Source organism: Spermophilus citellus (assembly GCF_964194105.1).
Source record: "Spermophilus citellus genome assembly, chromosome: 2".
Classification (NCBI taxonomy): Eukaryota; Metazoa; Chordata; class Mammalia; order Rodentia; family Sciuridae; genus Spermophilus; species Spermophilus citellus.
In genome coordinates this window covers 49751878-49769523 of record NC_138183.1, presented here as the reverse complement: position 1 = coordinate 49769523, position 17646 = coordinate 49751878, and the positions used below count along the sequence as shown (strand labels likewise).

The following is a 17646-nucleotide window of genomic DNA, read 5'->3' as shown; positions in this document are numbered from 1 at the left end:
ATGCAGGCAAGTGGGGCATGGCTGGAGGAAATGAGTCACTGGGGGCATAGCCTATGCCAAATCTCCCTATAGCCCCCCCTCACCTCTTTTCTTCTCTTTCTCCCCTTCCTCCCCTCCCCACCCACTTCCTCCTCCAATTCCTTCCACCCACTTTCCTCCTCCTCTTCTTCTTCCTCCTCCTCACACATCTCTCCCTCTCTCCCCCGTCCCTCTCTCTCTCTCTCACATTGTCATGAACTAAGCAGCTTGCCTCCCCAACACTATTTCACTTCATGTTCTGCTTTATCTGGGGCCCAGAATAATGGACTTGGCACACCATAGACTGAATCTCTGAAACCATGAGCCCAAAATAAACTCTTCCTCCTAAAAGTATTTTGGTCACAGAACAAAAGCTACTAACAACAAAATATGCTTTTCTTCCCCCAAAAAAACACGTGATACATTTACAAGAATGGATGATGTTTTGGGATATATATCATACCTCAAAAAATTTTAAAGAGACTTAATCCTTTAACCATAATACAAACATAAAGTTCAAAAATAAAAAAGTCATAAGTAAATCTTCTCATTTGGATATTCACAGAATCTATTAGGAGGGATGAAGTTGCAGGCTCAAGGCTAAGTTGCTAAGAAAATGCACTGAAGTATGTTTTGAATTGGTCTGAAGATAAAACTTCTCCTTTCCACAGAGCGGATGTTCTCTCAAACCCTTGTTTCATGTAGCTTCTGATTGGTAGAACCTATATTGTGTTCCTGTGCAAAAGAGGAAGGGAAAGTAAATATCTGGCACTTTGAGCTGCTGTAGTGAATTGTGCATGCCAACCATACAAATAAAATTCAGGAATTCCCCAAATATAAAAAGTGTTATACCACAGAGCAGCCGAAACTCAAAACAAATATCCTAATAATAACTGTACATCACTCACTTCCAAGTTTACTGTACAATTGATGAAGTCAATCCTGGGAGGGACTTAAACTAAGATTGCAAATTGTACTTATATTCATATTGATATTACTAACTAACATTTTTAATTCAATAATGTATTTATAACCCTGAATATCTTAGACTATTTTCAGCAGGGGCTCTTAAAACATGCATATATGTAGCTTTCCTATATCAATTTAACTTGATCCAAGAATAGAATGTAGAATACCTGGAGAACTGATAGAATTGGAACTCCTTGTATTGCTTCTAAGGGCTCCATATATATAATATAAATAAAATATTTTATTTCTGCAATAACATATTTACAGTTGATTATAAATTAAAGGCCTGCTTGCACACCAAAGCCAAGTCCTTTGGGTGGTTAGGTCAAAGAGGTAAGACCTCCAGCTGGCTCACGACAGAAACATCCACTCCCTGGCCCAGGTTTTGGAAATTTGCCTGCTTTGAGCTCATCAATATTTCTTCAATATACTTTGGTGTCAGATCCTCATAGTAATTGGCATTTATTGGAACCATTGGTGCATGCACGCAGACCCCTAAACATTTCACCTGTATAAAGGTGAAAGTTTGTCAGGTGCAGTTTTCCCAACCTTTATTCCAAGCTTCTTTTGAATGACCCCCAATATGCTGTCAGAGTTTCCAAGATGTTGTAGTGCAGACTTGAATGTGATACTTTCCAACTGGCTTTCGATTATACATTGTATAAAAAGTTGCTACTTCATATACTCTCATTGGAGGTACTTGTAAATTTTCTGCAACCTTGTTCATAGCAGAGATGGGCAACCACTCATTCTGCCTTTGAGCCAAATCCAGGACTAGAAGCACAGCTGCTGCTTTATGCCCTTCTGGATAGTTCTTTACAATTGCCTTTATGCTCTTATAGTTTTCTGGTGTGAAATCAAATGGGATATCTGGGTTGTTCTCAGGAGTATCCCTGTGCACAAACAAGGCTCCTCCAGCACCATTCTGTACAGCTGTCTTATGCAAATTCCTTATGTCTTCTCCACCCCGCGGTGAGGCCTGCAGGCCAGCCCGGAGCACCAAGGAGCAGAACTCAGCGGACTAAATTATTTGCCTTTCGCTGCCTCGCCAAACCAAACCATAATCCCGATAATCCCGAGAGAGCCGGGGACGCATGGCAAGCACGCTCCCAAACTCAGGCATCGCGTCCAGATTGGTGCACAGTTCTCTATGCGGAGGGCTTTAAGGGCTTTTAACAAAACTGAATTTGCCAGCTAAAACCCCCAATTGATTAGGGATAAAATAGAAATACCAATGCATTATACGTAATTGCTTTAAGATGAAATTATTTAAGATGAAAATCACTATATGAATAAAAACAAACCCCCACAAACATAAATTTTAAAAGTAAAATAGGTGCATGCTTTAGTCAGGTTTTTTGCTGTTGTGACCAAAAAACCTGACAAGAACAATTTTAAAAGAAGGAAAAGTTTATTTGGTGCTCATGGTTTCAGAGGTCCGCAGACAGCCAACTGCGTTGCTCTTTGTGGAGGTGAGCAGAACATCATAGCAAAAAGATGTAAAGGAAAAAAAGCAACTCAGGACATGGTAATCTGGAAGTAGAGATAGAACCCTCCCTCACTGGGGACAACAACTGAAGGCACACCCCCAATGACACACCTCCTCCAGCCACACCCTACCTGCCTACAGTTACCACCTAGTTAATCCCTTTCAGAGGAATCAAGGCACTGGTTAGCGTAAGGCCCTCACAACTCAACCATTTCACCTCTCATCTTTCTTACATTGTCTGTCACATGAACATTTGGGGTACACCTAAGATCTAAATTATAACATTGCATATGGAAAAGAATTGAAACATTATAAAAAGCTGTTGAGATGACTAACTCAACTATCCCAAAATGGGGCTCTGCTGCATTTAAAATATAAGACAAAATGAAAGCCAAGACACCTTGATGTGATTGCAAGTGAGGACGGAAAGACTGCCTGCTTTGTGGCACTGAGTGGAACCTGCTTTGTTACATGATGTCAACTGTAGGCCCTTACAGAAGATGGATACTCGAACAGTCGGTTTGGAGAACAACGGCCAGTGATCCCTGGTGGGGTATGCTTAAACTTGCCGAAGAAGGATGACCTCTGTTTTTTATGCACAAGTTAGCCTGAAATGTGACTTGACAACAAAAAAAAATTCTCCAGATCCAACTCTGAACCAGTATCTAAAATATCTTTGACGATTACATAATGTGTGGAATTAGAAGAAAACACTTCTGGATGGAGAAGAGATAAGAAACACTGAGCAGAGTCACTGGGAGAAGAAAGTCCTTTTCAGCTGTCCACAGTGCAGGGGCCTGTCCCAGGGCACTCTGGCCTCCCCTTCACACCTTCAACAAAACCCCTGTCTGTGGCTTTTGCTCCAGAAGCCCAGACCCTGTGTCTGAGTCACTTTCTACCAGCAGTACAGACAGATATCAGTAATTGTTTAATTGTATGAGTAAACTATTGTGACTCACTAAAAATAAAAATATATATATACATTATCCTGAATAAGGCAGAGAGAATTATGTACTCTGTGAAGGTTGTTTTAGTCATTGTTGCTGATAAATTAGAAGGGATTTTTTTGAATACTGGATTTTCAGCATATAATTGTTTTTCCCTACTTAGAACATCACTGAATCAACAATGTTTGTTCAGATATTGTCATCTTACAGCTAGTAATGACCTGCTCATTATTTCTTAATGAGATGACTGCATTTTTAAAAATTTAAGCCAACACACCTTGAAAAAAAGTTAAGATTCAATTAAAAAAAGAATCATCTAAATCATCCCTGCCTTTTCAAGGAATATGAGAGACTAGAAAATATGAAAATCTTTCACAAAGCTAAATATACTGGATAAAATGTAGCAACCATTCTATTAAGTGCAGAGGTAAGATTTCAGTAAAATAGTTACTAAGGGCCCTAAAACAAGAGAGAACTATATCATGGTGTGACACCTTTATACTTCCAAGCCAAGAAGTTAACTTAATAATCAGCTATAAACTGGTAATATTCTTGTGAAGCCTGATAGAAACAAACTGAAATGAAATGCTCTGAAACCCAGCCTTTCGGGATTTTTATGGATAAATCTCAGCTTAAAATGAAGTCATCTTCCAAAATATAAAACCCAAAGGGGAACAATCTTTTATGACCAACTGTCAGCAGATAAGATAGAGATAGCAGATCAAAGTTCCAAATAACTATAAGATGTCAAAGAAGGAGAGGAAACATGATTAAAAAGAAAAAATATAAAAGTTTTTTAAATGTATTTTTGCAAACAAAGTAGAATTATGGAAATGAAAAACGTAGTCATTAAAAACAAAACTCATCAGGTGTGTGTGTGTGTGTGTGTGTGTGTGTGTGTGTGTGGTAAGAGGATTAGTTAACTGGATAACTGACCTGAAGAAGTTTTCCAGAAGTAAGAGAGAAAGAGGTGAGGTGGGTGAGGAAGACAGGAGAAAAGAAGGGAGGAAAGAAAGAATTTGCAGGGTATGTTAACTAAAATCTAGTAGGAGTGCTAAATGGAAAAAGCAAAGGGAATGGAAGATTGACAGGCTTCATTAGAGGGAAATATAAGGGCTGAAATGTTTACGAGATTATAGATAAACTTAAATATGTAGATTCAAAAAGGGAAATAAATTCCAAACTAGAGTAAATAAATTAATGATGGTGAAACAGCAGAATTCTAACACAGAACAAAAGTCTTAAAAACAACCTAGATAAAAGGATAAAAGACATTTGTAAAAGAATACTCGTTAAGATGATCACAGTTGTATCTTTGCCAGTAATAAAGTCATAAATCAGTGGAAACAATGACCAGACTATACAGTGAACTATGCCCTCAGGTTTTAAAAATGAAACCTTTTTGAGAGAAAGAAAAAAAAAAAAAGATTGGTTGAATCATCTTTCTTCCTGCCAAAGCATGCTTGGCAGTCTTTCAATAAAGGAACAGAAAAACCTGGCAACCAGCAGCTGAACCCAGCCGTTCAAGTGAATGTTAAATCCAGAGGTATTTTTCCACTAACTGGGGATATGTGATTCTATAAAGGAATATGGTTGGGTTAGATAAGGGGTGGAATGGGGAGTTGGAAACGTTATTGAAGAAACAGCAAGTAATGGCTGGCGCTATGTCTGATAGTGGAAGCAACCCAATCTAGTTTTTTTTTTTTAATCCAATCTTGATTTGACTGTTTCAACAACAGTGGACAGCAATATCTAATTTATGTTAGGCTCAAATGTACCAATCTGTAAAGACTGTCACAAAATGTTCTTAATGCTTAATAATTTGTATGTGTAATGTATGTAATAAAATAAAACTATAAATATATTTCACCTAGTTTGCTTAGATTACAGAGCACTTATTTCTTGTGAATTATATTTATATATATATATATTTTTTTTACTATAAAAGTAATTCACATTTGCTGTAGAAAATGTGGAAGACATATACGTCACAGGAAAATTTTAAAATCTCCTTTAATCTTACCATCCCAAGAAAATACTGGATATGGAGAATTTTAGGATATTTCAAGTCTTGCTGAATATTTAATTAAACTTTTTGTGCCTGTGCGTGTGTATGTATGGTATTGGAAATTGAACTCAGGAGTTACTCTACCACTGAGCTATATGCCAAGCACTTTTTTTTTTTTTTTTAAGACAGAGTCTCACTATATTGCTCAGACTGGCCTCAAACTTTCAATCCTGAGTAGCTGGGGTTACTGGCATGCACCACTGTGCCAGTCTAATTAACCTTTTTACTTCTGAGGCAATTATAGATTTACATGTAATTCTGAGAAATAATATAGACTAATCCTGGGTGCTCTTTACACAGTTTCCCCTCAATTTGAACCTTTCAAAAAACTATAGTACAACATCACAGCCAGAATAGTAATGTTAATACAATCAAGATAAAGCACATTTAATTTATCACAAATTATTGCCCAAGTTATTCTGTAGTCACACCCACTTTCCTCCTGTTCCAACCCTTCTTTAATCCTGAAAACCATTATTCTCCATTTCTATGATTTCATCATTTTGGGGTAAGGGGGATGATACCAGGGATTGAACTCAGGGACATTCGATTACTGAGCCACATCCCCCAGCCCTATTTTGCACTTTATATAGGGACAGGGTCTCAATGAGTTGCTTAGTGTCTTGCTAAATTGCTGAGGCTGGCTTTGAACTTGTGATCCTCCTGCCTCTGCCTTTGAAGTTGCTTGAATTATAGGAATGTGCCACTGTGCCCGGTCATGCATTTCTATGATTTCATTATTTTAATAATATTATATGAATGGACTTATGCAGTAAATAACTTATCTGCATTCAGGTTTTTATTCGAGATAATTCTCTAGAGATGCTTCCAGGTTGTAATCTGTATCAATACCTTTGTTCCTTTTTATTGCTGAGTAATATTGCGTAGTGTTATGATTTGAATCTGGAATGTCCCCCAAAGGCTCATGTGTTGAAGGCTTGGTCCCCAGTGCAGTAATGTCAGAGGTGGAAACTTTGGAAAGTGACTGGGTCATCATTGATGGATTCATAACTGGAGGTACTTCTGGGAGGTGATGGAAACTGTATGAATGAGAGTTAATTGAAGGGAATGGGTCTTAAGGACTATATCTTCTCCCCAGCCCCTTTCTCTCCCTGCTTTCCAGTCACCATGAGTAAGCAGCTCTGCTGTACCACATACTACCTACCATGATATTCTGCCTCATTACAGGCCCATAGCAATGGGACCAAGTCACCATGAACTGAAATCTCTGAAACCATGAGCCAAAAATAAATCTTTCCTCCTTTAGGTAATTTTCTTAGGTATGTTGTCACAGTGACATAAATCTGACACACACATGGTAACATACATTGATATATTAGTTTGTATAACCATTTGCCTTTTAAAAAACATCTGGGTTGTTTCCAGTTGTTAACTATTGCAATTAAAGCTGCTATAGCACTCATGTACAGCTTTTTTGTGTGATATAAGTTTTCATTTATAGGGGCAATTTCTGGGTCATATGGTAGTTGTATTATTAATTTTTTAAGAAACTACCAAATGGTTTTTCAGAGTGGCTCCACCTCTTTTCATCCCTCCAGTCACCTACAAGAGATCCAATTTCTCCCCATCCTCACCGGCTTTTAGTGTTGCCACCTTGTTCTGTATGTTAGCCATCTTGGTAGGTGTGTAGTGATATCTCATAATCATTTAATTTGTGATTTTATTCAATTTCCTTAATGGCTATTGATGTTGAAAAAATCCTCATTGATAGCTATCTTTTTAGTGAAATGTCTCTTCATATGCTTTGTCCTCATTTTACCTGAATTTTTATTTTATTTTTTTATTGTTCAGCTCTGGGAGTTCTTTATGTATTCTAGATACTAGTCTTTTGTTGAATTAGTATGTTATTGGCAATTATTTTCTCCCACTCTGCAATTTGTTTCTTTACCTACTTGATGAAAAGTTCTTGAACAGAGCAAACATTTTTAACTTTGATGAAGTCCAATTTACAAACTTCTTCTTTCACAGATCTTGTTTTGATGTCAAGTATAAGATCTCTTTAAAAAAAATAGTAGTAGATAGACAAAATACCTTTGTTTTATTTACTTATTTTTATGTGATGCTGAAAATTGAACCCAGTTGCTAGGAGCCACAAGCAAATAATATGATGCATGGCACTTTCGGTTGTAAGGTGACGCCAGCTAGCCATTGAGATGATATGATTATGTTAAGATTTACATTCATATGGAAATTGGACTCCTGCTGTTCACCTTGGCCTGCTATGGGACTCATGTTACGGGACTCCTGGAGAGTTCCCATTGGTTGGGGAAGGATAGTAGGAGGGAATTCCGGGGGAGGTCCGGGCCCCCCCGGTTCTGGTAGACGCGCGCGTGGGTGGACCAGTTTTTGGCTTGCCGGCGCGTACGGAGTATTGGCGGCTTTTTCAAAAATAAAGTTTTGTTCCTGCTTCAGTGGCTCGTGATTCTGTGCCCAGCCAGACTGAGGCAATTGGTGGCCTGGACGGGGAACGCCTGAAACTTAGAGGTGAGTAAAATTGCTCACCCCTGAGGGAAGGCGACAGAATGGGTGACCATTTCAAAAAACAATGTGTTCTTGTTTTGATTTATTTTGTTTTTTTTTTCAAGCTCCCTAGCCCTAAAATTTTCTCAGGCGAACTGGGAAAAATGGTTGGCTCAAGGTTTGAAGTTATTCGGCCCTGAGAAAGAGAAAATTGATACAACCATTCTCTGCTCCGTTTTTGTTTCATTCTGCTTCGGCTTTGTTTTATCCTATCTTATTGGGTTATGTTACCTTTATAGTAGATTAGAATCTAGTAAAAAACAAACCAAAAAACTGTTAAGTAAATTGTTAGAGGTCCAAACTATGGTAGAAAAAACGCTAGGTCAAGCAAAAGGGAAGGTCTCTCAAGCTAGTCAGACAGAGGAAAATTTAAAGAAAGAAAGCTTAGAGGAAAAACAGCCATCAGGTGGAGAATTACAACAGGAGGCTGCTACTAACTCCGTTCTATCACCAGAGGGCGTAATTCAACCAACAGCTCCATCTACAGCTGAGCGGCCCTCAACTCCCGTAGTTGATGGACAGAATTCTGAGGCAGGACCCCAAAGATTAGCATGCCCTGTACTTGAGCAGGCAGGAGGGCAACGAATTCACCATGCTTTAGATTTCAAAACAGTAAAGCAATTAAAGGAGGCTGTAACAACCTATGGGCCGCAAGCACCCTTCACGGTAAGCATGGTCGAATCTGTTACCAACTTGGACATGACACCAGCAGATTGGGCTAACATGTGTCGATCTGTGCTAAATGGAGGACAATATTTGTTATGGAAGGTTGCCAATGAGGAATTTTGCATGGAGACAGCTAGGCGAAATGCAGAAGCCGGTTACCCTCAAAGAAATCTAGATATGTTATTAGGAAAGGGACCTTATGAGGGTCAAAGACAGCAAATTGAATATGACCCTGGCGTATATGCACAAATTGCTATAGATGCAGTTAGGGCATGGAAAACTTTACAGGAACATGGAGATTTACAAGGTCAATTATCTAAGGTAATACAAGGAACTAATGAACCTTACACTGAATTTGTAGATAGGCTTATTCAGACAGCCTCTAGAATATTTGGAAATACAGAACAGGCAATGCCATTTATAAAACAACTGGCTTATGACCAAGCAAATCGTTGCTGCAGAAAGGTCATTAGACCATGGAGACATGAAGATTTAAACACATATATTAAATTATGTAGAGACATTAATGAACAAGGGCAAGTCTTAGCAGCAGTACAACAGGCTTTAGATGCCAGGCCAAAAACATGCTATAATTGTAATCAAACAGGACATTTTAAAAGGAGTTGCCCCATAAGAGGAGGGTTTAACAAAACTAGGTATCAAAGGAATAGAATACCGGGTATTTGCCCACGATGCCATAGAGGGAAACATTGGGCTAATGAATGCCGTTCTCAAACCACCATAGAGGGTATTCCGTTATCAAAAAACGGACAAGGACCAAGTGTTTACCCACGATATCATGGAGAAAGGTATCAGGCTCCATTGCCAAAAAACGGACTAGAGGGCCCAATGCCCCGGGGCCCAAAACCACAAATATACGGGGCAATGGAGGAACCCACCAGCACCATCAAGGTAGTGCCCAGGACACATTATCCATTAAATCCCTCATCAGACAAACTAGAGGGAACGCAGGGTTGGACATCTGCGCCTCTGCCAGAGCAGTACTAACTCCAGAGATGGGAGTTCAAATCATTCCCACAGGAGTAAAAGGACCTCTTCCCCAGGGAACAGTAGGCTTATTATTGGGACGCAGTTCTTCTACACTAAAAGGACTTATGATAAGTCCTGGGGTAATTGATCCCAATTATGAGGGTGAAATAAAAATTATAGCTAGTTCTCCAAGAGGTATATCAGTAATTTCACCAGGAGATAGAATAGCACAGTTATTAATAATACCCAGCCTGCATGATAAATTTTCCAGTTGTAATGTAGAAAGAAGTTCCAAGGGATTAGGCTCCACAGGTGTAGATTGGGCTATGCTGTCTTTAAATTTAGATTCTCGCCCAATGCTAAAATTAAATATTCAAGGACATGACTTTAATGGGCTGCTGGACACAGGAGCTGACCTCAGCATCATATCTCGTCAAGAATGGCCAAAACATTGGCCATTACAACAAGCCACTCAAACGCTTCGAGGCTTAGGAGTGGCAACAAATCCCCATAGAAGTGCTATGGTATTAGATTGGAGGGATCCTGAAGGATGTGAAGGAACTATACAGCCCTATGTATTGGATCATCTTCCCGTAAATTTATGGGGACGAGATGTCCTAGATCAATTAGGATTGACATTAACAAATAACATCAATCCTAACGCGCCCACTACTAGGGCTAAACAAGGCTTTAGGAAAGAAAAAAGATTAAGAGAACAAGAACAAGGTATGATATCACCTATTCAAATAGATCAAGAAATAAATAGACATGGATTGGGTTTTCAGAAAGGGCCACTGAGACAATCAAAATTACTTGGAAATCAGAAAGACCAGTGTGGGTTCCTCAGTGGCCCCTGACTAAAGAAAAGATACAAGTAGCCCATGACTTGGTCAGACAACAATTAGCGGAAGGACATATACAACCTTCCGTATCCCCCCATAATAATCCCATTTTTGTCATTAAAAAGAAATCTGGTAAATGGAGATTATTACAAGATTTAAGAGCCATTAATAATGAGATGGTTATTATGGGACCTGCTCAATCAGGGATTCCCCAATTGTCTGCTTTACCAAAAACCTGGCATGTTTTAGCTATAGATATTAAAGATTGTTTCTTTTCAATTCCAATTCATCCCAAGGATAGTCCACATTTTGCATTTACTATCCCTGCACTGAATCATGAAGGTCCTAATCAGAGATATGAATGGAAAGTACTCCCTCAAGGGATGGCTAACAGCCCAACTATGTGTCAAATTTATGTTAATAAAGCAATCCAGCCACTTAGAAATCAAAATCCTGAACTACAAATATTTCACTATACGGATGATGTGTTATTGGCACATAAAGATAAAAACACATTGCTAGAATGTTATGCCACACTTACAAACTTATTGAAAAATTATAATCTAGAGATAGCAATAGATAAAGTACAATTAAATCTTCCAATTAATTATTTAGGAGTTCTATTATCCTCAACCATGGTCCGTCCACCAAAAATTCAAATACGAGTAGATCAACTCAAATCACTTAATGACTTTCAAAAGTTATTGGGAGACATAAATTGGATAAGGCCTTATCTAGGCATACCAACAGGAGAGTTGGGACCTTTATTTGATATTCTAAAAGGTCCATCAGATCCAAATTCACCCCGCATGTTAACGCCTGAAGCAAGAAAAACATTAAAAATCATTGAAACATATATGGAAAATATGCATTTGGATAGAATTGATATAAGTTTGCCTTTATTATTTATTGTACTACCAACAAAAAATATTCCTACAGGAGTATTTTGGCAAGAAGGTCCATTATTGTGGATACATTTATCTTATTCTCCTAACACTATTCTTACTAGATATCCTGAGGCTGTAGGACAATTAATACTCAAAGGAATAAAAGCAGCAAAGGGAGTGTTTGGGATTTCTCCCAATAAAATTATTACTCAATATACTATGGATCAAATTGATGAGTTAGCTAATGAGTTAAATACTTGGGCAATAATCATGTGTAAAACTAGTGTTTCATTTGATAATCACTTACCACCTAATCCTTTGTTGTCTTTTTGGTCTAAGCATCCTGTAGTTTTTCCAAAAATGACAAGAAAAACCCCTATCAAAATGCTCCAAATATATTCACTGATGGGTCAAACAATGGTACAGCAGCAGTAGTTACTCCTGATCAAACTTTTATATTTTTAGTACCCAAACAATCAGCTCAAAAGGTAGAGCTTAATGCAGTATTACAAGCTTTTATGATGTTTAAAGATTCTGTATTTAATTTATTTTCTGATAGTCAGTATGTAGTTAATGCTATAGTATCCCTTGAAGATGCTGGTAGGATTTCACCTTCTTCTACTGTTTTCTCTTTGTTTTCCGCTATACAAAGTCTAATCTGGGACAGAAAAGATCCATTCTTTATAGGACATATCAGGGCACATACAGGATTGCCTGGAGCCCTTAGTATGGGCAATGAACTAGCAGATAAATCTACACATGACATACATATTTTCTCCACAATAGAAGAAGCTATAAATTTTCATAAAGGTTTCATGTCAATGCTAATACTTTACAAAAGCATTTTAAAATAACTAAAGAACAAGCCAGACATATAATAAAACAATGTCAAAATTGTGTGACATTTTTATCACAAGTTAATCTTGGAGTCAATCCTAGAGGACTGATACCTAACCATATTTGGCAGATGGATGTCACACACTTGCCAGAATTTGGAAAATTAAAATATTTACATGTTACAGTTGATACTTCTTCCAGATTTTTGATGGGCTCCCTTCATGCCAGAGAAAAAACTAAAGATGTTATAGCTCATTGCTTACAAAATTTTGCCACTGTGGGTGTTCCAAAACAGTTAAAAACGGACAATGGTCCTGGTTATACTTCCACCTCTTTTAAACAATTTTGCTTATCATTTGGCATTACTCACATAACAGAAATTCCATACAATCCACAAGGACAAGGCATAGTTGAAAGAGCTCATCAAACTATTAAAATGTACTTATTAAAACAAAAGGAGGAAATTGGAAAGGGGTATATATCCCCCAAAGATAAACTTAAAATAACCCTTTTTACTCTAAACTTTTTAAATTTGGATTCATCGGGACTTAGTGCTGCGGAAAGACATTTGTATCCAAAAAATGTACATAAGCCTAAGGTACTTTGGAAAGATATTCTAACAGGACAATGGAAAGGTCCAAATCCAGTGATAGTCTGGAGTCGGGGCTCTGTCTGTGTTTTTCCACAGGAGGAACAGCAGCCAATTTGGATTCCAGAGAGATTAACCAAAACAATTTCTACAGAAAAAGAAGATGATTTGACTCAAATCCATAACAGCTGATATCCAGAACTCCAGCTTGGCTATTCTTACATCTTCGACAGTGATCAACCAGGATGCTTTTTTCAATATCTATTTTATTATTGCTTTTCCCACATCATAAAGTTCCATTTTAATTTTGAGCTCATACAGACATAAATTAATATTTTTCTGATCAGTTTTATTTTTTGACTATGGAGTTTTTAAACATTGCAATGGGGATTTCACCTAGGTAATCTACAAGGCCTTTACTATTGTCTTATATGTTGTATGTTAAATGTGCACATTTCTGTTTTGTGTCGTATGTCTGTATGTGCGTATGTCCATATATCATATATGAGGAGCACTCATAAAAATATGGATCCCAAATTTTTTTTTTATTCACGTGATTTTAATGGTTTAATTTAATTTGGGTAAACAGCTGTTGAAATCTGTTTTAATATGTGTACAAATAAGCAGGTTAACAGATCTGTTTGTTTACTTTCACCTTTCCTTTTCATTATATTTAATAATTCTGTTCAGGATAATGTAAATTGTTCTAAAAATTGTTTTCTTAATACCTGTTGAAATGTTACATTTTTTTTCTTCTCTTTTCTTAACATCATTGTCAATCCCTATTTTCATCCCAGTGCCGGTGAAGACAAAGATGAAACCAAACTACAACTTCTTCAATAATTATCACAACAAACTGTATAAACTGATGCATCAATGAATAATAACTCAACAAGTAATGCTCAATCACTGAGTCGATTTATTTTGGGAGGAAATGGACATATTGATAGATTCCTCCACTTTGAACTGCTTACAAAACTTGCCTGGACTATGTATCACTTGTATGCATTGTGCTCTATCTGTTGATGCAGCGAATTATGGTAGTGCTGGCGTATCTTTGCTGTAGTGTCACCAGTGATGCAATTTTTCCTAAAGAGCCGTCTATTGACTTGATGTTGTGGCATTTCTGTATCCTCCTCCCTTCTACTAGTGATGGTCTAATTTTGGGGGCCAACTGAGGTGAGGCAAAGAACTTCACTCCCCCACTGGCACCAAGGTCAAATTTGGGGGCCAACAGAGGTGAGGCAATGAACCTCACCCCCCACTGGTGCATAGGCCTATCCACAGGTATGGCTATATACTGGACCGATAGTCAGTGACGGGTATGATTCAGTTGCAGTGGCATCAACCTAAGACAGGAGGCTGACGCCTAGAGGTCAGTTTTCTGATGACGGGTAAGAACCATATGTTTAATTGGACATACCTAACAGGCACGGTCCCTAGCCACATTGCCTGTTGCTTAATTAAACAGAAGGGGGCAGATGCTAGGAGCCACACGCAAATAATATGATGCATGGCACTTTCGGTTGTAAGGTGACGCCAGCTAGCCATTGAGATGATATGATTATGTTAAGATTTACATTCATATGGAAATTGGACTCCTGCTGTTCACCTTGGCCTGCTATGGGACTCATGTTACGGGACTCCTGGAGAGTTCCCATTGGTTGGGGAAGGATAGTAGGAGGGAATTCCGGGGGAGGTCCGCCCCCCCAGTTCCGGTAGACGCGCGCGTGGGTGGACCGGTTTTTGGCTTGCCGGCGCATACGGAGTATTGGCGGCTTTTTCAAAAATAAAGTTTTGTTCCTGCTTGAGTGGCTCGTGATTCTGTGCCCAGCCAGACTGAGGCACCCAGTGCCTCACACGTGCCAGGCAAGGGCTCTACCACTGAGCTACAACCTCAGCCCCAAATATAAGAACTCTTTGAAATCAAGTACTGATGCATGCTACAACATGGGTGAGCCTTGAACACATTATGCTAAGTGAAAGAAACCAGACACAAAAGGCCATGTGTTGTATAATTCCTTTTATATCCAAAACAGGCAAACTCATGCAGAAAGCATATTAGTGACTGTCAGAGAGGAAGAGGGAATAGTAACTGACTTTTTAGACAGTAAAGAGTTTTCTTTGGGGGTGATGAAAATGTTCTCATACTAGTTATTGGTGGTGGCTTCACAAGATAGTGAAAGTACCAAAGGGTACTAATGGTAAATTTCATGTATGTTTTGCCACAATTTTTAAAAAGCTTTATAGAGACATTACAAATTATTTTTGAAATGTAATAACAGTAAGCATTCTATACCACTCACTAGGGTTAAAAGTCTAGATTTATGTGCATCCCAAAGTGGATTTTTTTCAGTGTAATTTGTAAATAAATAAATTTTGAAACCTGAAAACAATTATAAGAGCACTTTACCTAGACCTGTTTCCCAAATATTTTCTCAGATTTTTTTCCAAAAATTTTATAATTTTGCAATTTTGAGTTCATTTTGAATTCATCATTGTATAATGTGTGAGACTTTCTGCCTATGGATGTTCAATGTTTCTAGCACCACTTGTTGAATATCTATCTTCCCCCTTGAATTATTTTTGCACTTTTGTTGAAAATCAATTGGGAATATTTGCATGTGGCTCTATTTCCAGATTCTGTAGCCTGTTCCACTGATCTATGTGTCTGTCTCTGTCAATACCACACAGTCTTGACAATCAAAACTGTATAATTTGCCTCAAATTTGGGCATACTGAGCCCTCCCATTTTATTCTTCTTCAAAATTGCTCTTACTAGTCTAGTTTCTTTACCTTTCCATATCAACTTTAAAATAACCTTATCCATATATAGTTTTAAAATTTTTCTTGGATATTGATAGAAGTTACATTAAACCCATATTTGAGAACTAATATGTTAATATAGAAAGCTCCCAACCTATGAACATGGTACATTTCTCCAATTATTTTACTCTTCTTTAATCAGTGTTGTGTAGTGTTCAGCATACAAATCCTCTTGGATTCACTGACACCACAAGAGAGGAAGGTTTTTAATAGCAGGTGGATGTCTGTTCTGTCTCCCTATATACAGTCTCATTACAGCTTAGCGGGAGTAGAGGTCTAGAATCTACACTGAGCCTTTGCTAGTGAGAATGGGAATAAGTATGACAGTTTTTTCTATGGTGTTTGGCTAAACCTGAGAGGTTATTATGTGAAAGTTTTTGTCTCACTAGCACATCCTTTTCCTGGTCCTTTGATTAGAGAAAACAAGCTTATGTTAGGTCATTTTTAAACCGTATCCATTGCTATTTCCAGCATGCTGAATTCAGCTCCAGGCCTAGGGTATATGTGTGAAAATGAAAACTTAGGGAGCTGTGTCTTTCTTTGGTTCCTTAGGTCCTAAGAATGTCCTCCTTCTCTCTTTTCAGTCTGTCTCTGTTTGCTTTACACATCACGTCCATGATCTTCAGTTGTACTTAGCAAGGGGAACAGGAAAAAGTATGTCTGTTCCATGTTCCAGGAAGCAGAGGTTCTATTTTATTTTCTATTAGTTTAGCTTATAATTTTGTATTAAATGGAGATAATACTAATTTTTCCAACTTAAAAATATATTTCAAATATTTGAAGTTATGTTTTAAAGATAGTATAAATTTATAATTTTGGAACTACATCTCCTGAGGTTTTTCAGCATTTTATATTCATGAGTTTTATAATTTTCTTTGTCTCATTTTCTATTTTCACTACCATGCCTGGAAGTTTTTCATAGAGGAGTTGCTTTTCAAATAAAAGATAGCATAAGAAGATGATGTACAATGGTGAGAGAATCAGTCTTTAAGAAAGGGAATTCCATGTAGAGAACATTTCCAGGGCACTAACTGGGAGACTGTCTGGAATATTTGAAGAATGGCAGGGACTAGTGTGGCTGGTGCAAAATGATCCAGTGAAAGAGCAGTAGGAGACATGTATAACCATGAAAGTCACTGGGAATTTGCAGGGGAAGGACCCCTGTTTCTAATAATAGATTTATGGTGATACAATTCAGATACCATAAAATTCCTTTTGCTGAAGTATACAATTCAGTGATTGATAATATATTCACAGAACTGTGCTACCCTCATTATAACTTTAGAATATTTTCATCACTCCCCAAAACCACCATACCGTTTAGAAATCATTCCTCATTCACTTTTCTCCCTGCCCTCTAGAAACTCTTATGTTGTTAAAGTCTCTGTGGAATTCCCAATTCTGGACAATTCATATAAAAAGAATCATACAATATGTGGCCATTTGTGCCTCATTTCTACTACAAGGCAAAATGTTTTCAAGGTTCATCCATGTGGTAGAATATATAACAGTATTTTATTATTTTTTAGGACTGAAGGGTATTTCATTGTATGGCTATAGTACATTTTTTATCCATTTGTTCTCTGGGTTGTTTCTACTCCTTAGCTTTTACAGGAAATGTTGCTATGAATATTTGTGTACAGATTTTTCTTAGATTTTTTTTCAATTATCCTTAGTAAGTAATTAGGAGTGGAATTGTGGGGTACCATGGTAACTCTATACAAATTTTGTAATTTTACTATGCGTTAAAGTGGGTGTATATAGGAGTGACATAATCTGACTTACATTTAAAAGCATCACTCAGGCCTCAGGCTGTATTAAGTATATATATATAAAAGAACAATGTAAGAAGAGAACTTAATTAGGGGTTTGTGATGGGTCATATTCATGTCCACCTGAAACTTGTCAACTAGATTCTTTGCACTATTGTCAAGTTAAGATGAGATATCAGATTAGGTTCAACTTTAATTCAAGGGT

At 37.6% G+C, this 17646-nt stretch overlaps 1 pseudogene across 1 annotated transcript; it reads right to left on the bottom strand.

Moving 5' to 3' along the window:
- Positions 1 to 1265: 1265 nt before the first annotated feature.
- LOC308642381 (NADH dehydrogenase [ubiquinone] flavoprotein 2, mitochondrial-like) lies at positions 1266 to 1945 on the bottom strand (annotated as a pseudogene). The gene has a single exon. The product of its transcript is annotated as an NADH dehydrogenase [ubiquinone] flavoprotein 2, mitochondrial-like (transcript).
- Between the last annotated feature and the right edge of the window lie 15701 nt (positions 1946 to 17646).